We start from the raw sequence: 23,886 nt of genomic DNA, 5'->3' as shown, positions 1-23,886 counted from the left end.
CCGGCGTCTGCTGTAACAATCTCGAAACAGCTCCGTAATAGAAAACCGGCGATGTTGCAGCAGGTAAAGCTCTCTAAAAATGCTTTGCGAGAGCCAGAGCGAGAAAAAGAGAGAGAGAGAAAAAAAAAGTTACGTAGCTCAACCGGAAGTATAGCCACAGAGGATCTCGGATAGAAACGGAGCGAAGGGATTTGAAATCAGACTTTGTTTGCATGCATCATCCAAGCGCACCTGTGCCACGACAACGTCGAGCTCTGTTCTTCGGCAAAGATCAGGAAAATGCTCGAGGCTGCTAATATCTTTAACGAAACGTTAAGACGGTGGAATCAATAATCGATTAATCCAATCGGTCTTCGAAATGTTCAATCATCTAACACGCGTATCGCGCGCCTCGTCCGAGAGCGGATAAATAAACGCGGTCTGGCCATTAATCTTCCTTAACTACTACCGAAAGTTTCTCGCGGGTCTTGTACGAGAGAACGCGCGAGAGTGTTAAAATAACAATCTGTACGTCGCCTAGCATCTTGCGTCGACGTTCGCCGGAGATGATCAATAGTTGGCGAGCGCTGGCTGCATTTCCCGGCATTGCACGTAATCCAATCTAATAGCGCCGCTGAAATCAAGATCGATTTCTAGAGAGCCGTGGCCGATCGCGACGACGACGACGACGACGACGACGACGCCAACGCTTTGAGAACCGGGAACGCAGAAACGCGCTTGTGTCCGGCAGAACGACGGAAACCGTGGTAACGCTCAGGGGAAATAGTTCCGGCCTGCCGGGCTATGCCGAAGTTACGCCGAGATTCCCGAGCTGCAGTAATGCAGTTTAGTAGTTGTACAGTTGTAACGAGGGTCCCATTGCCCGCGCGCTGTTCGCCGACGTATCGTACGTGCTATAGCGGTCGTTATACGCTGCTATAGCTGTCGTACAGCCGTATGGATCGTATGACCGTATATAGCCCCGGTCGTATTCGGGGTCCACATGTCGTATTTGTACTACAAATCCCAGTAACCGCAAATCTCACGTCCACAAGCGCGTAGCGGGCTCTAATCACGGGCAAACGACGGCTGCCTTGAACTGCGCTGATACTTCCTGCGACGACGGTGGTAAAACGCCCGTGATTAGCCTCTCCGAGCGCTCCTCCGCTGTCGGCTCGACTTCCTCTGCTGAGCTGCCGGGTTCCGGAGCACGGATCACGCCCGCGGATCATTCTCAGAATAATATTATGAGAGCGGTCGAATCTTGGGTTTCCACAACATGTCAGTGGTATGTAGAATAATGCTTGAAAGTGATGGAACCGTGTCAGATATTATTCAGAAAATCACATGTGATTCTTTAATAAATACGACGTGGTTTACTGGCATGTTTGTAAATACTGGTACATTCTCAAAACATTTCCAGCGTTGCTACGATATACCGTATGTCGAATGTCTACGATGAAATATTTTACTGTCGTTAGTGCGCCAACGAAGCGCTTCTACGTCAAACAAAGCTACCTAATAATTTTACAAATTCGCTGCATTCCTGAGAACCACGAGCGGCGAAACTCGCGTCGCGGTTTTCTATCTACCTGATGCGTGCATCGCATCGATGTAACGTTATTGTTGCGACGTGCATGTCACCGCGGCTCGATGACAACGCCAATATTATTGCAAGAAAGCATCGCGACGATGCTTTTTATTTCGTTCGCGGCCGACGACAGCTCGATAATGCGACTCGGACCCACCGAAGGCGCGAACTGTCGAGTCGCGCGAAATTAGGGGCCCATAAATACGAATCAGCGGTCGCTCGAATGCTGCTCTATGGTATGTATACACATCCGATCGAGCGGAACTTTGAATTGTGTGTCTCAGACTCTGCGTACATCGCAGTCTGTCTACGGTGAGAGCAATTCGGCGGACAGCGAAGACAGCCGAATGATCGATGGGATTAGTAAGGCAACCATTGTGACAGTCGTTCCGAGGGACCGCGCTCGTTAATGTTTCTTTTTGTTTCTGCGACGGACACGCGTTGCATCACGAATCGAGAAGAAACTCGTAAATCAGTTAGCAAAGTTGCTTGTGATTCAATTATCGAGTTTTAATAATAATTATGTGGATGATTCTCCAATTAACAAAAGAGCTTAATGGATTGAATAGGAAGCAAACTACAGAACTTATAATTTTTTCACTTATAATTTATATAAAAATTAGAAAGAGAACAGTATTAGTTGTAGAAGAATAAAAGAATAAGAAAAATAGATAAGAAAAAAGTTAATAAAAAAATTGGATTTAGTAATTGTTGGTAAATGTTATGCAGAATAAACCTATGTATCCAATAACCAAAATCAGTTAAACACCATATTTTTAGATCCTAGATACAATTGCCATAAGTCAAATCATTTCATATGCGTTTCCATTTGGTTTTGACAATGTACTCAGAGGCTGTAAATATCGGATAGAGGCGCGTTTTCGCTCGTACGTCGCGACGGCGTAACAAATGGCGCGTCCACGAAGGCCGAGGCGAGGGCGAAAATGGAGTTGCCATTATAAATGTATGAGTTCAAAAGTTCCGGTATGGCTCCGTCCTAGGAAATGAGCGAATGTCCTTTGCGACAGGGCGCGTCAACGCGAAAAGTCCTCGATCCGCCGGAGCGTAACGTCGGCGTCGTCGTCGCCGGGCTTACGTTACGTTACCGTGACGTACGTGAATCCGCGACGGAATTCCAGCCGGTTTACGGCGCGAATCTGATTTTCCCGGTAGCACGGCTGTATACTCGCCATGCGCACGCCCGACGGTCGCGGGAGCGTGTACGAGTTGGCATTAACAGGAGAATAAATTATCCTATTCGGCACGAACCCTTCATAACTCAGTAGCAAAATTAGCATAAGATCAATATTGCTTTTTCGCCGCGCCACTGACGGGCGCACGGCCCTGGCGCCCCGCATGCCCATTTTACCCAATTCATGATAAACGGAATGAATATCAAACACTATTGTTCCCTGAAAATTGTCAATTGTGCATTGTGTACCTCTCTAATGAATATTTGCGAATAAATCTTTGACTTCATGAAAATTTCTAGCAATTGATTACAACGTCGTGTGATTTATTTAGCAATTTAATGTCCTAATAAAAATATATAGTAAAGAAAAAATAAATAGGTTAACATGCACATATGAGAATATTGTAAACGTGTAACTTGTGTGAGTTTTTCGTATAAATTAGGTAAATTAAACGTAACATTAATAAAAATTGTAAAACTTAATATAAACGCAGACACGTAAAATAAAATTAATTATTTTCAGTAAATAAACTTTTCAATTTTTCATGCAAGTTAGTTGGACTTGAATTGATGTAGGCCTTTGAAATTATTATAGAATTGTACGCTTCGAGGGCACTTTATATTGCACTGTTACTGTTTGCATTATGAATAATATCGGGATTTCAACCTCTTTTCTCCCGGCAGTCAGATTGTGCACGTTTCAGAAGAACGGTTCGTTCGTCGATTGCTCCATGACGGGTTGTCGAAGATGCAGTGCAACGAATCGACGATAATTGGAGCAAAAATGGAAGGCGTGCTTATCTCAATTTCAGTGATATTGTACAACCGCAATTGTATTAAAAGGAAAATATCTCGTTAAAAAAAATCACTTTTAGTTTTATTAAATACAATATATTCAAATTGTCTTGTTATAGATACCTCTTTCTTAAAATTGTAATTAATGTGTGTATTGATATATATTTTTATTATTATTTTCTCTGTCAAAAATCGACATTTTTCTATCATCGGTCGACAATTTCCGTGGCGCACAGTATACGTAAGATAAAGGAAAACGAAGTGCATAATAAAAATTTGACGGTATTTTCAAGTTTCATGCAAATTCTATATAAGCGAGAGCGTTTACATCGCGCATATACAATCAACGCGTGTACCTACGTCCGAGAGAAATTACGACAGACGAAAGGAGGGACAGAAGGAGGAAGACAGACGGAAGAGAATGAGAAGGGAGAATTACACCAGCCTCCAGGATGTGTATGTGTGTGTAAAGAAGGGAAAGAGAAGAGAGGGAGAGAGGAAAGAGGAGAGAAAGAAAGAGAGAGAGAGAGAGAGGGGGGAGAGAAAGAGAGGGAGAGAGAGAGGGAGAGAGAAAGAGAGAGGGGGGAGAGAAAGAGAGGGAGAGAGAGAGGGAGAGAGAGAGAGAGAGGGAAAGAGAGAGAACAAGTATTTTGTAGTAGACCATGGTTCACGTGACCGGTTGTGCCCTCGGTGTGGAACGTCGAGGTCAATGCTTTCCGTCCAAGGCTAAAGGACCGCGACTCGAGTAGGTACTCGGATACCGCGAGTACGACCGGCGCGGCGTCCAGCATCGGCGAGCGCCGAGAGCAGCGAGAGAAGATGAAGAGAAACCGTGCCGGTCTCAACCTGCCGGTTCCTTACCTCGCTTACAACCTGCCTCGTCTCTCCTTGATGCGTACCCGGGCTTCCTAGCGGCCGAGCGAGCCTCTCGCTCTCGCAACCGGAGAGTCTCTTAACGTACCTATATATGCCACGCTATACGCAGACGAGAACGCCGTTGTCGCGGCTACTGAGAATCGGATTTCACGTCCCGCGATATCATTCGGAGTACGGATCTCGGGCAGGAGATACGTTTGCCGAGAGTCGCCGAGTACGATGTGTTTGGGTTTCTACTAGATCGCGCGCTCCGACATCAAGAATCGAATTTGCGTTACGACGTCGTATCGCCCAGTTCATCCTCGTAGAGACAATAATACGCCTGGAAAATTTACTCGAATTACCATATGCGTCCCGAGAAATATCTGGCCGATTTTCGATAACAATATGCGCGAAAACTGCTTTGAAGATGTATCACGCGGGAACGTTATCGCGATGTCGCGTACGTTTCTATATAGTGATCTTTTGACGTCCCCATGTCGCGCCCTGAATGCCTCGAGCTGGCAAGAACTGCAAAGTATCATTCCACGAAGTTGCAACCAATACGAAAGTCGTGAGACGAAGGGATGGCGTTCTGTTCTTGTTATATACACTATACTCGCACAGCCGCTCCACTTCCAGGACCGTAACTTGTTATAGCCGGACACTTTACGGCTGAGAACTAAAAGATTAAGAAGGGACTCCAGGATCGGAGCGGCGCAGAATGAGGACGCATTGTTTCCCGGGGTTTCCGCTAGCAAGAAATTGGATTTCGAACACTGGCAAACGGCCGATGCTGCGTACAAGCGCGCTGCCGAGCGCGCTGCACCGAGACGGTTGCTCATTTTTATACTTATCACCTTTTACAGATTAAACTCGAGAAGCAAAAGCGGACACGGCTCGAGAATCCAAAAATGGCCGAAACCGGTAGAATATTTTTGTACTTTTAATTTTTAATTCTATAGAAATGAAAAAATTTATTGTACTTTACACCATTTATTTGCGTCGTCGCGAATAAATATAAAGATAATTTCACGAAGTGTCGGAACAATTTAATTTAAAAATTGCGTCTTCGATATCCAAATCTGAACACACGGAAATTAAATTTCAATCCATACCTCGAACGCATCTGTCGGCAATAACACCGAAAAAGCAGGCTCCTCGAAAATTGTTCCCGGTGTATAACCGTCGCGAGCAGTACTAAGTAAATTAAGGAACGCCTCGTTGTAAAGGAATAACGTCCAATGCAGTGCGAGCGCACCGGCATATTCAGCCGCAGAAATAACGATTAATGGATACGATTAAAACCAAGAGCGCCATTACCACGCTCGACCTACCCGGCCCTTAAAGAAATCGATTTTTGAAGATGGAGTGTAATAGCATTTTCCTGATACCGTCGTCGTTGGAAGTATGAAATTTACGCGTGTTCAGATTAATTGCCGACGAAATAAAAATTGATGATACGAGTGTAGCGGTGAATGAGTGTATTAAATCACTGGTGTATCAGTTTGACGAAGAAAGTAATCAATTGGGAAACTGGCGTTACGCACCGCATGCACTAACCCTCTAAGCTTTGACGCGATGGATGATGTACTTTATACTCGATCTATTTAGAAAATTGAGCATGAGATTGTCCCCGCTTCTTTTCCTCGACAGTCACGGCGCGTAAACCCGTTCGAGCTCTCGGTAGATGTACGTCACATAAATATCCATTTGCCGCAACAAATTCCATTCTCTCATAGCGATAACCGGGAAGCGAACGGAACATTGTCTGGGAAAAATTACGAGATCATCTACGGAAAAATTACGAAAATATCGCGAACGTCCCTGTCAGAATATTTAACGACACGACGCTGATATTATGAGTGCGATCTCGGATATTAGACTTTAACTTTGTGATAATGCATACTTTCAGAAGCTGGCAATATTGGACGAGAGAAGTGTCATTTCACTTATTCTTGTTATAAAACTCTTTTTTAACTTTTAACGATTTATTACATTAGAACATGTCGCAAAAAAGATGAGAGATACACGAAAGCAAAACGTAAAAATGCATAATACAATCTTCGTTTCAACTAAGGATAAATTAAATTTTTTTTAGTTTTTAATGAACGTATTTTTAGAGATATAATTTACATTTATATAGATAAGAAAGAGAGTAGCAATTATTAGCAACGAATAACAACACTTCAGCCGACCATTATCGAACTTTGTTCGCGAAACAATATACCGCGCGCATCCATTTAATCCGCGTAAGCCCCGAATCTGCGCGAGGGCGAATTAGAGTCACAAGCGTGGGCGCGCGCGCGCGCGCTCGCGTTTAAACGGTGCTCTGACTAGCGATAATTTAACAGAGGCAAGGCACTACCTATTTACGTAGGAAGCGAACGAGGTACATCGTCGAAAACGCCTAGAGCCAGATACGAGAATGGCGTCTTTGGAAACTTTCCCATCGTATAACGTCGTCGTCGTCGGCGTGCGGGCACGCGCGCTTGTGTCTCCTCTAAACGTTTTGGCCAAGTACTTTAAGTTTACACGACGAGACAAGTTTGCGAACTTTAACTTATTTGCTTCCGTGCCGGATTACCGGTTAAACGGTCCCGGTCGCCGCGAGAGAGGGCTAATACAAGCCACACGGTCCATGCAAAAGGCGCGTGATCGCAGATACTGAAACCGCCACAACTCCACCGATCTTGCCACGTTAAAAGTAAAGAAAACTTTGGAGCTAACCAATGTTCGTGTGAACGGCGAAAAAAGCAATTGTAAGAGACGTGACGCGAATAACGACAGAAAAACGATCGCATTTTCGCGGACCGCTCGACGGGAATAGTTATCGCCGTATATGCCACCTTATCGCACGTGTGACACCATGATTTGCGACTGCAGGTTGGCGCGATGGGTTACAACACTCACGGGAGATAATAAAGGAAATATGAAAATTGCCTAAGGGATAAGAGGATCACAGTTATCTTAAGTGGTTTAAGTTATTTACATCGTCTAAGCCGCTTAAGCAACTCGGAAATTAACGTCTTTTTGTTGGAAAATATTACAGAGAACGTTTATTCTTGACCGTTCATTATTTCTTGTGCATTAAGAGCGTCAAAATTAAATATGTCTCGTGTTTGTATATTATACAGATATACAGATGTCATTAAAGAAGATATTGATACTAATTTATCTTAGCCGATCCATCAAAGTAATGGACGAATGAGATGTTATATATTTATTTGCAATCCCTTTCAGAGAGATCCATTACCTTAAAATATAAAGATAATTTAACTCACCGGTACGATGCGCAGCAGCGGAATTGTAACACACATATTAATCTGTAAATATAAACATATTCAAATTACAGCAGCACTCAAAATAATTAATATTTCAGAACATAATTATTTCGTGCATTAAACTTATTTTTAAAATAAAGTTATTTAATTAGGTATCTCGTAATAAAATTATATTTCAAAAAAATCTTTATCTTATAAATGTTTTTAAATTTTATTTTATTAAACATTTCAAAAAAACATGTATTAATAAAAAAAAACAAATTTTAATTTTAATTTTGTTGTAGAATATAAAAGGGCGTCATGCAACGCGAGAACAAACAATGGATTCCACAAATATAACAAAGAATGAATAAATAATAAGTAAAAATACATACCCCTTGGGTTGTTCCGCCATTGCATGATGCCACCTTGGCCTCCTCCTCCTCTCAGATTCCTCCATTGTAGCATTTTTTCATGGCACTCATTCACACATACATTCGCGAAAACACGCGCGCGATCAATTGTAAGCAATAATCATCAAAAAGTACGATAATCGTACGGCACTTTATTATACGGCACTCTCAATGTTAAACGTACGAAACGCGTACTTTTTTACTATAATACTGGCGATGGAGAAGTAATACGACGAATAACGACGGTCGTGCAATCCATTCGGCACTCGCGATATCTAGCAATGAACGAATTTCAAACAGTGAAGAGAATTATCGTAGATCGTACGGCCATCCAGGTTATTGCCATCCGCGATGTTGCACATCTATAAAAACAAATAATACACATTCGTTAAAGAGATTATTATTTCGCATTATAACACAAGTCCGGAAATATGTGAGTGAAAAAGTAAATTCTGCGAAACATTCACATTATTAATAAATCAATCTAACACGGTTCTTTTGAATCACTTGATTTGACGAGTCGCGTATTACTTTGTGCTTTTAATCCGGAAACAATTAAGTATAATTACATTTTGTTTAAAACATTAACCCTTCGAGGCCTGGCGGCCACCCAGACAGAAATTCAAGCTCGATATTTTTAAGATAGGCTTTATAATCAGTGTCCCTCCACCTAAGATCCCGAGTTTGAGTCTCTCTCTCTCTCTCTCTCTCTCTCTCTCTCTCTCTCTCTCTCTCTCTCTCTCTCTCTCTCTCTCTCTCTCTCTCTCTCTCTCGAAGATCCGTACAGTAGAAAGGCTTTAAGTCATGTCAGTTATGTTTGGTAAACATTTTAAAATTATTTATGGGTGGTGACCACCCAGGTCTCGGCGTATATTTCTTATCGCGACCAAAAATTACAACATTTTTGTTCATTGAACACATTTCAGATTCTGCATCATACATATTTTTGAACAACACCTTTAAGATGTTGCATGAATTTTTACGTGTACATTAATTAGAATTATGAGACTGAATTCGTCTGGGTGTCGACCACCCAGTGTGGCCGGGGCGTATTAAAAAAAGAGGTGTGGCCTCGGAGGGTTAATTGTGGAAAAGCACGATGCAATCGAATTTAAGAATCGTTAAAAAAATAATTATTAAGAAAGACTCTATTTTTTAATCGACAACATTCGGCAGTGTCGTGAAAATTCGACCATTGGTTTTGGTCGGATTAATCGTCAAGACGTTTCGACCATATTAGGTTTTGGTCTTTTCTAAATTGATATAATCTTTGATACTTATGTATAAGCATCTCATTTTTATTAAATTAAATTATTAAATTTATATTACGAAAAATATTATCTCAGCCAAGATTCGAACCTGGAACTTCCCTCATTCCGTGTAGGGCGTCGTGCCAAATCGACCACTGAGGCATGTGGTAATATTTTTCGCAATAACACATTTTAAGATGAATAATACTAAGACGGAGACCGATTTTTAGGTCAACGGTGTATAATAACAAAAAAGTATATTTTTATTTCGCCAATAAGTGATTAACAAGAAAGACTCTATTTTTAATCGACAACATTTGGCAGTGTCGTAACAAATCGACCATTGGTTTTAGTTAAATTAATCGAATAATTCGACCAAGATCCATGGTCGAAACGTCTTGACGACTAATCCGACCAAAACCAATGGTCGAATTGTCACGACACTGCCAAATGTTGTCGACTAAAAATAAAGTCTTTCTTGTTAATCACTTATTGGCGAAACAAAAATATATTTTTCTGTTAAAATAATTATTGTCCGTAAATATTGCAATAAATCAATAATTTATTATTCCCATTTTCCTTTCACGCTTCCTACTTCCCATTCCGATTCCTACCATTAACATATGAATAGCGAAAGTATCTAGCTCCAAGTATTGCTAGAGAAATAATTATACTGTGTGGATATCAAAAATAATAATTTCTATTTCCTGTTGCTCCGATTCCTACCACGAATTAATCTCGTGAGATGTATCCGTTGCGAGAAACAATTGTCGCCTCGATATAATTACTTTCGTTGTTAATTACGGGAGTTTACTAATTTCGCGGATTACAAGAAACGCGAATTGTAAGAGACGATCTAAGAGACTTCTAATATCTATCGCGTTCAAGAGATAATGACGCACGGAGCTTGTCGGTTTGAAATAGTTTGAATCTCGCCGCGCGAATGTAAACAAGGTGAGACGTCGCGCGTCGTGTATACCAGTATACTTACAATAGTACGTTATATTGTAAAGAAACACAGAGCGTTAGGAGAAGTGTGTTAGTATCTCTCGAGACACGGTCGCGAGAGGTGTCACCCGGAAAAGCTAAACGCGATCATCCATTGTAACTCACCATTCTTAGCTCGCTGAGAATAATTAACACCCGTTATCAATGACTCGTAAGTGATCAAAGTGGCAGTTTGTACGAGGATCACCGAATTGCAATATGGTAAGTTTTTATACGCAACGAAAACCTGCGTGTCGCGAAATATTTAACACTTGCTATAAAATTAACGCACTTCGAATATTTTGTTTTCTTATATCGAATTGATTTCAAATCCATTTGTAATAGAAGAATAGTATTAATTCCATAGACACATTAATCTTCGCGTTTTGATATAGAATTTATAAAATTAAAGAACTACAATTACAAAGAATTTTTATATAAAAATCGGAGCAAAAATCAGAGCCAGTTATCACTCGAGTATATTGCGTGTTTAAAATAGCTGAAACAAGTATTTTCTCAACAAGTATCATCCCTAATTGCATTTTAAACGCCAACTTGCAAGCGGATTCCCTTAGTGAATTTTGTCAAGTTCTGTATATCCCCGGACAGGAGAGCTTGATTGAATAACCGATCAACGCGACTGGCGCGACTGGCGCAGTTATGCATGTATGTATGTATGTTAGAAACTTGTTTAGCGCTGTCCCTCGGGACTGAAATTCTGCGGTGGCGTCGGCTGTTGCAGTCGGTTCTCCAGACATGTAAACTCGCGCCAGCCGATATATACGCATCCGCACCATCGCAACAGCCGTGCTTAACTCGGTTTATAACCGCTGAATGTGCCCTCGAAAGTAAAAGCTTTATAGAACTCAATCTTCGCCAGGCGGGGTTCGCGCAAGATTTTCATTATTTCTGTTATTATGTGGAAAGAGAGACAGAAAATTAACGTTAAACTAGCTTCTAAATCTAAATATATACGATAAAATTGTTTCATAATTGTATGATAACAACAAGATGAAGCTACACTTATTTTAAATGCGCGGCGTAGTTTCTTTCTCGACAAAAATCGAAATTAAATTTCAAAGATCTCGCGCTAAGACCGTAAATGAAAGTTATCAGTATCCAATGAGAAGATTAATATTAGACGCCGAGCGATGTAATACATTACATTGTATGAGACGAGAAGTCATCGATATATCTCTCGGGCTCCTTCGCTCCGCAGCGCTATAAATAACAACTGCCGATATAATCGGGTCGGGCGATATTCCACAAAATTAGAAAAAAGATTCGATATAAAAAAAGAAGTGTCTACCCTTAATACAACTCATCGATCGTCGTTTATCCCACCCCTTTTTCCCTTCCAACATCATTTTCCCTCCTTCGTTGTGGCGTAGCTAATACACCAAAGAATGCACAATGCAATCAGTGCGGCGATGTGAGCCAAACCAAATTATCAGCGTCGAGATAAGCCAACCAGATATCGCTCGCTAAGACCAGGCGTGTGATCGAGATTCCTTTAATAGCTTCCGGGTGGAAACGCCATCAGCGTGAACCGGATCAACGAATTTCCTAATATCTAAGCATCGATCGGTCGTGACGGCTATTTACTTTATACTTCATCCCCTTCCTGCTCGCCTTCCTGCCTTTCCCCTTTACGCGATGCGATCCACCAAGCCAAGACGAGAACGCGATGGCCCAGAAGCCGAAACGGGAGCAGTAGCGAGAGGAGAGAGAGAGCTACCTTGGTTCCTCTATCTCTCACCTCTCCTTCTCCCCGAGGTCTCTCATATTTATATATAGTGACTACGCTAACGGAAAGTCAATTTAAGACCAACGCGGGTATATAATGAAAGCTAATTAGGAAATTTTCCGATGGCGGTCCCCGCGAAATTAATCGACTCCCGCGTTCCAACCCAGGTAAACGAATCTCCGATAACACGTATTGCCGGCTGGTAATAAAGTTCGATAGGTTCAAGCGCGGATGACGCGTTCGTTACTTTTTCCTCAAGACTCTTAAATCCCATTTAAGCAGGCGCTTCCGTTAGTCGAGTCCCCTATCGAGAATTCATCGGTAGAGTCTCGGCTGCCAACGCTGATTTCCGTACGACGAAACGACGAAAGCGAAACGTGGCGAAGGAACGTCGTGATATCCAATTATACGCAAATTAAATTTTCCGCGGCATCAACGAATTATCGATCTCATGAGAATATCGGAGATTTCCTCTGAGCTTATCAATGAGGGAAATCTCCGAACGTTTACTAAGAATTTTATCAACGGCATAACGCGCGCTAAATAAATTGATTTTCAGACGAGATGTGTCAGCGCACGACTAACACGAATTATAAATTAAATGGAAATAATACCGCGTAACGTAACGTATAGCGCAAAGCAAGGGATTAAATTAATAACTCCAACTATTGTGTGTTACGGCGTAATTCGCATGAAAATCTACCTCCTTGCCGAAAGGCTGCGCTTAATGTTTTATTTATCTCCGCGTCAAATTATTTGTGCATAATGAGAGCGCGGTGGCTCGCCTCGCATGAAACCGCGTTGCGCAAATGAGTTTTTCATTAGTGAAATATCAAGTACTTAAACGGGGCGGAGAGCGGGCTCTGAAAGCCGATGTTCCTCGCAGACGAGGGGGCGCGTCGCTACCCTTTCAATGAAAGAACTAACGTACCTTAGCTAATGCCTATTTTTGCAGCGCAACTTTTTTCTCGTCGCGGCACATTTCCCATAGGCGAAAAAAGGACATTTACCGCTTCGTTTCGTCGTTAAGCCGTCTGCGCGCGGCATGCGCAAGTCTTGCGATGAAAATTGCATTACGTTCGCCGGATAACTCCGTTTGGAAAGTGGCCGCACGCGAACATAACGGCGGTCAAAGACGAGTTAATTTTACGCCGATTAATATTGACTCTCATTTTACATTCGAGAGGATCCTTCCTCTACTCTGCTCTGCTCTGCTTCGCGCGCGATATTCCGCGTGCAAAGGATAACATTTACAATTGCCTTCTACTCATCGCCGTCTGCGAAACTTCCTATTGGCACCTCCGCTATTAAAACGCTTGGCTCGTTAGTACCAACGTATTTATTGTTAGTTGTGATACAGTTTATTGCGTGATCGATTTCACCGCTAACAAAAAACAGAAAACATTACTTTAACGTAAGAAGGTGCCGAGAAATCGTCGATTGAGAGATCAAGAGCAAAAAAAAGATTGATGGAAGTGTATGGCTGCACGTCTATTTAAGGTCTAAGGTGCTTGAACGTACAACGCATCGCGATGTGTCACGATGCATCTCGAGTGACCTAATTCGGAGAGTGCTCGTACGTAGGCGAGCCTGAGCGACGCCTAATAAGGTATGAAGAGATGTACCCGGAATACGACGAAGCCGGGATGCGAACACGTGCACGCATATCTGTCAGCACGTGTCCGTTTTGCGCCTCGCGTCGCAGTGTGCAGTATGCATAACTCGCAGTGTTGAACGCGCCTACCCTGAGCGAAGCGATGCGATGCGATATGCAATGCAATGCGGCGCGACGCGACGCAACGCGCTCGTCGGCTCGTCGTTGTCGTCGCCTCCATCGTTATCGCCGTGTCGGCGGTCACATATGCATATTCAAGCTGCCTACCTAGACATCGAGTAAATTAGACCATTTGGCCCGCTTATTGAGGGGAACGAAGCGGCTGCGAGCCTGTAATGCGCGACCGGTGCATTCGCAACTCCGTGACTCCTCAGCTTTCGCAAAGTTCGGCCGAGCGCCGAAGGGGGAAAAGGGGGCGAAGAGCCACGAGGGGGTTTTGGCTAGGACCGACTCGACAGGATACTGCTTGGAACAAGATGGTTCTACAGGGACGCGGTAAAATGTGCTTTCCAAACTTTGTCAGAACAAGCGATGCGTATAATATGCGCGAGTTGTAAGTACGTTTCTCGTAGATATATAAGTACAACAAACAATATATAACGGCCTATTTCTAAATCACGTTATCGAATTGTATAAAGTTTTATTAAAGCAATATCGTTTCCTCGCGTTTGTTTTAATCAGCACCTGGTAGAATTTTAAAGAAGCGCGTTTTATTGTAGAGAAGGAAAGAGAGAAAGGGAGGGAGGGTGCATGGAGAAAGAGAAGAACAAGATTGGCTTAGTAACAACACCTTGCTTGCTACACGCGCGTTTCGAGGCGCGCGTCTCATTACCAGCGCGTAACAATTCGCGTGCGTGCACAGGCGAAAGATAAAATCCGCAATTTTCCACGTCGGCACAATAAGTCGCAATTTCAGCGCTTTGGAAGTTTGTTCGCTCCGCACGAAATCGTTGCCGTGCTCGTTGGCGTGGGCGGGCCTTTCATTCATCGCGCCATTACAATACTATCGTGATAGACGTGGAAACGGCGCCGCGCGAATGCGCCTTTCGCAATTGTGCGACGCGAAATGACGTGCCGGTAGCGCGGTTTTGCGCCGGAAGCCGGCGGCGCAGCCGCCTTCGCTTCCGGTCTGGTTTCGCGAGTCAAAGGAAGACCTGCTGCCGCCGCGCGTTTCGTCTGCCGCGCCAGCTCCCGCGCCGCTATTCGACACTTCGTATCGTTAATTACAGAACGCCGTCCTTTCGTCGTCCTTTCGCTAATGAGGAAGCGAACTCGCCCCGGAGAACATCATATTTCGAGACAACGGGCAGGCCGCTCCGATAAACGCGATGTCGCGATCATTGATCGCCTTTTCCTCAGATTGATCCGCGAATAAACAATGGTTCGATCGAACTAGCATCGATCGCGTAAAATTTCGCCCTTTTAATATATGGAAAACTGCTGTAATCGCTGTCCACAAGTTTTCTGTTCGAGATGCGTTCGTATAATAAAATATAAGAATCGATTCTACGTTATAAAATAATAACAGTCAACGATCGCGCGCGTTTTACGAAGTTTATTCCCGTTTCTACCTATTTAATTCTATAGTCGAATATATATAGTTCAACTCTCTGCCGGCTGGCAAAAGACGGTAGCGAGTCATCTAATTTCATATACAGAGAGCATCGAGAATGAAGACTCTCTTCTTCAGATTTATAGTCGCGGTTCTTGGAAAACAAGTCCCGAATACGACGGCTCTCGTTCCCGACGCCGAAGAAATAAGGTATTCGCAAGCGGAGTACCTTATTCGGCAGTATTCCGCCGGGGGTGAAACGAGCGAGTCGCTTTCTCGCGCGCGCTTTTAAACTCTCTCGCGCTAAATAAAGTCGAAGGACGTTTAATTTACATACATTTAACTCCCCCTACTATTTCTTCTTCGCTTTCTTCCGCTCTTTTTCTCTATCTATTCTACCCCTCGTAACGCGGCGCTCTTCTTCTCGTGCGGTCTGATCCGCAGTATCTCGCGGTCATCCCTTACCATGGCGACGCCGATGACAACAACCTTCCAACCCTGGGGTCCAGCATCCCCGGCTATCTCTTCTCTCGCTCGCAACTATTGCATATACTATATCTCTCGAAGCCCTCTGTTTCTCGCCTTCTCTTTCTGTCTCTCTCTCTCTCTCTCTCTCTCTCTCTCTCTCTCTCTCTCTCTCTCTCTCTCTCTCTCTCTCCCCCTCTCTCGCGACTATTTCTCTCATCGCTTCTACTTCGACGCGTTTTCCGTCTCTTTTCGCCTTCGCGCATCGTCCCTCTCGTTTCAATTATCCTCCCACGATCTCTCTCACCCTTTGTCTCTCTCTAACCCGAAAATTCGCTGACCCAATTTCTACAAAACTGCATTGCGTGTCCTACCTGCACGCGGTTGGACCTATCTATAGCGTTCGAAACTGCACGCTGCCCTCTCCTTTCTCTTTTACCTCCCGATGCAACCGATATTTCACCCTCACATATATATGTACACGGATACGACGTGGTGGCGCATCTCCCTCAGTTCCCATTCACCTCGCGGACACGGGAAAAAAAATCTGCCGTTTCGACCGTCGCGTTTCGTGTCCCCGCTTGAATGACGATAACGGGCGGAAATAATCACAAAAAAAGAGAGAGAGAAAGAAAGAAAAGCGACAACTAGCAGGCACGTGACGTGACGAGTGATAATATGATGAGAAAAAAAGAGCGAGCTAATGAAAGGCAAAAAGCCTCGAATGTGTTAAGTGCTGCGGAAATGAATTTAACTTTTTAATTTGTCCCACTTTTTGCATATCGTTTTACTTTTATCGAAAGGCTACAGGAGTACACTTTGCAAGAAACGTGCTGGCAGCCTCGCTTGCATCGCGCCGTGTATGTTACATATACGCTGATATATAACAGGTACATACAGACACACAGACGTGCTGCAACGAACAGCCCGTGCTGTCGTAATTGCCCAGCACTCCAGCCAGACTATACCTGTTGTTTGACGCGTTTCCGCGCAAATACCTATCCGGCGACCCCAAATTTTGTATTGTCAATGCGATATTTTTAGATTTGCGATTTGTGTACATTGTAAAGTGGCGATTATTATTATTTCCGAAACATCGGGAAATGAAACTCGCATAATTCATTGCATAATTCGATATTGTAAATACAATTTAAACTCTGCCCACATACCTATACGATTTGGCGAACAGATAAAAGGCGGACAATATTCCATCTAATACATACGACAGACACGCGCATGCTTCTATGTATTTCCGCTCTTATAATCAATACCCAAAATTTCCTATACATACGAGGTAATGTACTGTTGAATCGATATTATCATGTAACACTACGGAGTTTGTAAGACGATCTCATATACACCCCGACGGCTAAGTACCCCAGTATTCTAAAACAAAACCTTCGCGTTGCTCGAGAAACTCTTAAGTCAGCAGAGCGCTCTCGAACGCAGCCGTGCTTATTATTAATAGTTGCCACGTTAGCAAGTTTTAATAACACCGCGAGGGTAAAGCACGTATATAAACGCATCGTTCGTTGTATCGGTATACCGAAAATAACTTTCGGCAGTTTCTTGAAGACTCCACGTAAAAGCAAAGCCAACAAAAGTGATGGGGGAAGAGTGCGCGATACGATATACGTATCGTGAGAGAGCGCGACTCAGCGCGACACGTCGGCATGACTCCGGTCCCTTCGAATACGTCCATCGGAAAACCGTGAAACAGTGTGGATTACGTGAGATCCGGATCGGAAATCGAGGTAAAAGGAGCGGACGACGGCCGCTCGTCCGTCAATGAACCGTAATTACTGGCGTGGATCACACAGCTGCGATTAAATCCCGGCGCTCGATCCGCTGCGCTGCGCGACCCATGGCAACAATTCTTGATTGCACTTTTCTGATTTTCCACGGTCGAGTAACCGGCCCGCGATGGTACGCGGCTGTTGTACAGAACGGACAAAGAGAAAAAGAGCTGGGCAACTGCAGCGAGAGCTTGCGGCGAGGAACGTTCGTGTTGACCGCGAGCGAACGAGCGAGCGAGCGAGCCCGATAATTCGCCGAGTCTCTCTGCGGAGGGCCGTGGTCCAGAGGCGCGTTGTTACCAGGTAAACGCGCGACCGCGATTCGGGGTCAAAGTGTCATGAAAGGTTAAGCGTTGTTGAACGAGTTCGCGTTAAGTTAGGCTTCAGTTCCGTCCGAATATATCGCGAGGGAGGGTAAAAGAGGAAGGAGGAGGGGGAGGGGGAGGGGGATCGCGCCAGTTTAATGATCTTACTAACTCGGACGAGCTTTTCCATTATTAGTTCGGTCCGCGGGTAAACTCGACCTATCTTCATGCTATAACGTGACGCTACCGACAGTGGAGAGACACCCCATCCTGATGAGATCGTGCCCTGCTCGTTACGCGGCCGTGGCGACACGAGAGACGAACATGATTAGGATTAACGTTCATGCATTCGCCGTTTTGACCTCCCCTCCGTCTGGGATATCGTGACGTCAATGCTGGCGATCCCACACCGCCGCGGTCCATCATTGATGGTTTTTCATGAAACCCGGAAAGGGGTTAGAGCGACCCAATCTCCGCGCGTCGTCCCCGATGTATCGCGACCCGGTTGCGAAAGTGCGCGTAATCAATTATTTGCCCCCTTGACATCGTGCGATCAATCGGCTCGAGGCTTCGTCCGACCGATTTGAATTTGCGCGTGTATATGTATGTACATACATATACTCGAAAGGCATACATGTGTATTTAGCTACAGGTATTTGTGTTTACGCGCGCGTAACGATAAATTTAAAAAAATGAAAGAAGGAAACTCCCCATAATTGCGGGGAAACGGGCTTTCGAAAAAATAACTTTCCACGGCGCAAGTTTTACCGCGCGACTTGAGATTTTTCCGAGGCGACGCGGTATTAGCGAGCCCCGGCGAGTCCGGGGTCGTCTATTTTTACGACAAATAAAAATATTTTATTAAAGGGAACGGAAGTACGCCGCTGCACGGCGCGGCGCGGCGCGCCCTCGGTTATGAAACTTTCATATCCAGGGCGTACGCTCACCGGTAATGCAGAGTTTAAAGGCAACCGTAGATCCTGGGAAGATCGAAAGGCGCGGTTTATCTGTCCTTAGAGAGCGATGCGGTTCCTTTTAGATTACGAGTATACTTTACGTATTGTACGTATATACGTATACCGACGATTGTAAAGTTCCGGAGCGCCTCTCGCGAGGAGCACATAACTACGTTTCGCGTAAAAGCTCCGTGTCTCTCATCGCGACGCGTGGAACGACACGCAAATTCAATTAATCACGGACAGCTAATTCATATAGAGAAAAAAGAAGTATCATTAACGTCGTTCTATTGTCTGAAATCTATCTCTTTATCGAATTCTTCGGTTACACGTGCGTAAGCTGTAACTGGTGTAAACTCGCGTGTTCGGAACAGATTCTTCACACGCTGCTTCATCCCCTAGCAAGCTATACCCTCGACCAAATACGGCGGATAAGAAAGGGATGAGGGAGCGAGCAACAACACTACGACGGTTCTCGAGAATAACAGCGGCACCGTTGTCCGCGGTTGAAATCCTCTTTCCTTTAGAGGGAAGAGTAAATATTACCGTGGAGCTCTCGCACGATAGTTCCGTATAAATAAAGGGCAGCCGCGTGCGTCACGGCCATAATGCGATTCGATCACACTAACACCGTTATCGCGAATTCGTTAACGTACGATTTTAAACGCGGTTTTTTTTTGTTTTCGATAACCCTCGGCGGATTAGATTCGGGCGTGAATTTATCATTAACTCGGTCATCTCGGCGCAGAAGCGGAGAACATCTTCGTGAGCAGCGTTCGTCGATGGATTAACACGGACGTTGTCCGTAATCGGGTCCCTTTTCAATTAGCCGATAACGATTATTTATGCGAGATGCCGCGGGATAGGGTCGTGTACGACGGCAAAGTTTATCGCGGGTCATACCGAAATGAACGTCGGCTACACGTGTCGGGTTTAACCATTAACCCGGGCTTACTCATACACAATTCAAATGCAACCCGAAGCCACGGCGATCCGAGCCCCGCGCCGTCCTCTAATTTAAACCACGTCACAAGAGCGCGGCACGTTGATTAGTCTAGGCAAATGATTGGTGATACGCCCGGTCGGTCGGCTATCTCGTCGGTAAGCATAGCTTATTTACACAACGGAGCACGGTGCTCCGCGTTTGCATTTGATAGTAAGAAGCTGCGGATCCCATTACACAACTACAATACATAAGCCATCGCATAAATACGCTATACGTTTCGCTTGTTTCCGTGTTTCTGCTGATATCGCTAACATGCCGTTATTTGCGAATCGAGAGATACGACGGAAGCGAAAACTTCCCTCTATCTCTTATTGTTTCCACGAGGAAAATATTTTTTACAGGGTAAACATTTATTCGCTGTCAAATATTTAAGGTACAATAATCCATTAAATCTGCGCCATGAAACGAAATAAAGATACAAGCCGAGAAATCAATCTTATCGAGCGGTTGTAAAATGAAATCCTATTGAAATTCGTACTCACCGGGTCGTCAGGAAGCGGAATTTTACTCCCCATCGATTTCTCCTTCGGTACGTATGTTATGGACGCGGGGCGTATTCCTATCCCTCTGATATATCCATCGGATTACGCAATCTGCTGGCTCTTCACAATCGCACCACCGGCACCGGTCCACCTGGACGAAGGAAAATCCAGTTATCGGCCGTACTTTGCATCTGAGAGACCAGCAATTTGATTTCGGCCTAGATATCGCTCGGCACTCCGGGTGATAGATCGGTCATGGTAATTGTTCACCGAAGGCGAGGAAGTAGAAAATCGATCGATAATCACGATAATGATACACGCCGGTGATCTCCGTCGACAGTAAAAGTGGAGGAGGAGAAGACGCGGGCTCAAACGCGCCAACAAGTGTCGCAACACTCGTTCGAGCGCAAATACCTTAGATCGATCGTCGGCCGTCGACGATTTTCCACGGTCTTCCATTGTACGGCGAAATTTATAGGGCACTTTTCGCGTTTTCGCCTCCCCCAACTCGCGGCGTCTTCCCCTATCTATTCCCCCCCGGCGTGAAACGCGGTGACTTGGGAGAAATGCGCAATTCTCAACGAAACGCTCGAGGAGACAGAGAGAGAGTCGTAAAGCTTCTTCTTCGCAGTATCGCGAAACTCATTCGAGTTTATGGAATGCGTCCGGCGGATGCGCAGACGGAAGAAAGGCGGAAAAATGATCGCGATATGAAAATGTGGGCGAATTAAAAAGGGAATCGCGAAAGGAGTTCGTTCTGGAAAATCTAATTTTTCGATCATTGAATCGTCCGAGTTGTTTGATATATCTTAAGCAAAAAAGGATTTGAGAATATCCGATATTTGGATTATCTAATATATTTTAAACAAAAAAGATTTACAAGTATCCGAATCATTCGCGCGAATCATTCGATTTATTCAATCCTTGAACAGAATAAGAGTTTTATAAACATCCGAGCCTTGACTCATTCAATTTCTTAATGCATTTTGAATAAAAGAGATTTATGAATATCTGATCCTCGGATCGTTCACTTTATTTAATATATTTTGAACGAAAGAGATTTATAAGTATCTGATCTTCAAATTATCCAATTTATTCAATATAACTTAACCTTTGTTGTGCACCGGGGGTAGGAGATACCCCAGCGTATTTTCAAACGCGTTTTTCTAATACGTACAATGCGAATCGGGACCTGTGCTGGCATTTACCTGTAGTCTAGGAATAACACTTCAAGATCCTATACATAGTTTTGCCCGCCCGGCTTTAGTCTCTTGGCAGTGCTCTTGGCAGTGGTGAGAAGTTGAAAAACGCGTGACTTCATAGCAAAATAAATATACATTTTTCAACTCCGCTATGAACTAACATTTTTTCTTGAAAGTGTAGTATTTCAAGAAAATAATCCCGCAAAAATTATTAAAAAATATTAAAAATTGAATTTTTTATGCATTTTTTAGTGAAGAGTCCATTTTTCGGTTTTTTTAGTTAACATATCATTTATAATTCTTTTATGTTGCAAAATATTAATGAAACCTATTAGACCTTATTTTGGAAGCTTTGAACAATAGCCAGCAATTTTGTTTGAGTCAAAATAACGAATTGTACGTCTGTAATAAACGTTTTAAGTGACTGGGGTATGACATACCTCCTGTGCATAATACGTAATTTCGAAGAGGTGTGCACAACATAGGTTAAACAGAACAAGAGATTTATGAACATATTTGAATCATCAAATTTGCTCAATACATTTTGTATAAAAAAGATTTGGAAATGTTTGAATCTCGAATCCTCTAATTTGTTTAACATATCTCGAACAAAAGAGACTTATAAATATCTAATTTAAATGTAATTTAAACATCTAATTTGTTTGATATGTGTTAAACGAGATGGAAAATATATTTTCTTATCTCAATTAATTTAAGATTAATTTTATTTTAAAAATTTAATAATATTAAAATTAATTTCTGTTCTTGGAAATCTTAATTGGTTATTTTACGAATTCATGCCCACCTTTCGTCCACTTCTCGCAGTTGCAATTAATCGCGGAAGGATATGAATAACGGACGGTACGAGAGTACATGCTTAATGATTTTCTCTTTGGCGTTACCGCGAGGATCTCGCGTTTGCAACTGAGTAGGCGACATGGTAAATCGCGCATAATCGCGAGACATCTCCGCTGCTCTTCAGACAGGTGAGCATCTAGGTCAGGGCGTAAAGTTTAAGGGTTACTACTGAAATTTGCATATCGCTCGGGTCCGAGGCGTGGGATCCTCGTCTCCCCTCGGAAAGCCGGATACGGACTTGCACACGGGACGTGCACGTATACGCGCGGGCATGCCTGCAGTCGCAAGTGCGAAATTGCACAAACGTATTACCGCGAGAGATAATCCGCAAACATATCTCGAGATACCCTCGAGGAGCTTGTTATTGACTTCTCTCTCGTTTTCCACCTTCATAAAAAATAACGATCGTCACTCGCCGCTTAAACATACCTTCTCGCAAAGTGACGCGTAGAACACCTTAACATCATTTCTTCACATCTTTTTAAACATTAATAATAGATAAAAAAGTATATATATTATTAATTAATTAAAAGTAATATATTGATATTTTCCTACAATAATCGTATAGATAATAATTAAAAAATTTGTTTATAAAAAATAAATTTTTAAGGAAAAATCGAACCTTTTTCTCTTCCGTGATGTTAGCTGTTTCCGTGGACCGGGCGTCTAGCGATAGTCACTGTAATAATTACTCCCTTGGAATGACTTTGTAACGGCGCATAATGGCAGCTTCACGCATCGCGTTCGATCCGCGTCGACGGATGCTACGACACTTTTCTACATGATACTCGAGCGCACGTGAATTTCCTGCGAACGCAAGAGACACGAATTACGATTCGTTTGTGACTCATCGTAACGCGTTCCGAAGTGGCCAAACGCGCGATTTGGAATTCTTTCGAGAAGAGACGCCCGCGATTTCCGAAGGATTCGACGTCGGCGAAACGTGAACTGAGAAGCGTTCAAAAAGTGACAGAAGCGGCCCGACCAATCGCAGCCGGGACAGCAATTCCTCGCGTGTCGCGATTGGTCGACTCGTTTGACTGCGCGAATCAGATCGGGAACTTCTGTATCTGCGTCACCGATCTAATCGCCGCCGTGTCTATTATCTTGCGTACAGAATTCGAGACGCTTTAGCAAACGTTAGAACCGCGTGGATTGGTGATTGATGCAACAATTCATTTAATACGCATACGGAATTTTCCAAAATCGTGGTCGTGGATGATATATATATATATATCTGTTCTTTTTCGAAGATCTTCTCGAACTGGTGCACACTGGTGCAATAAGTTGGAGCGAAACAAAATATGCTTGTCTCATTCTAACTTATTGCACCAGTGTGCACCAGTTCAGAAAGTTGTTCAAAGAAGAACAGACGGAGTGTTAAAAAAAGCACGCGCGCGCGATTTTCTCGAAGCAGCAAATTCTAAGCACAGTAATTACTTGAACGGAAACATTAATTTGAAATTTACGTGTTTAGCATCGTTTGTTAACGAGTGCTTGCCATTTAGTGACACAAAGCCGACGGTTCTTTCTACAAATTTTTACTCATTATATGTCAAGAAAGATGGAACGATGTA

At 43.6% G+C, this 23,886-nt stretch overlaps 1 protein-coding gene across 9 annotated transcripts in view; it reads right to left on the bottom strand.

Annotated features, from left to right (window-relative positions):
- LOC139820380 (protein turtle) overlaps positions 1–23,886 on the bottom strand; it is a 265,980-nt gene that overhangs the window by 241,861 nt on the left and 233 nt on the right. For all 9 annotated transcript variants that reach the window (XM_071790578.1, XM_071790577.1, XM_071790585.1 and 6 more), the window contains exons 2-5: positions 22,932–23,116; positions 20,250–20,400; positions 8,071–8,450; positions 7,697–7,738 (exon numbers count right to left, since the gene is read on the bottom strand). The gene's annotated coding sequence lies outside the window, so the exon portion shown is untranslated. The remainder of the gene's footprint in view (positions 1–7,696; positions 7,739–8,070; positions 8,451–20,249; positions 20,401–22,931; positions 23,117–23,886) is intronic.

Source organism: Temnothorax longispinosus, chromosome 10 (genome assembly GCF_030848805.1).
Source record: "Temnothorax longispinosus isolate EJ_2023e chromosome 10, Tlon_JGU_v1, whole genome shotgun sequence".
In the NCBI taxonomy this organism is placed as follows: Eukaryota; Metazoa; Arthropoda; class Insecta; order Hymenoptera; family Formicidae; genus Temnothorax; species Temnothorax longispinosus.
Note: the sequence above shows the minus strand (reverse complement) of the source record. Positions and strands in the feature narration are given on the sequence as shown.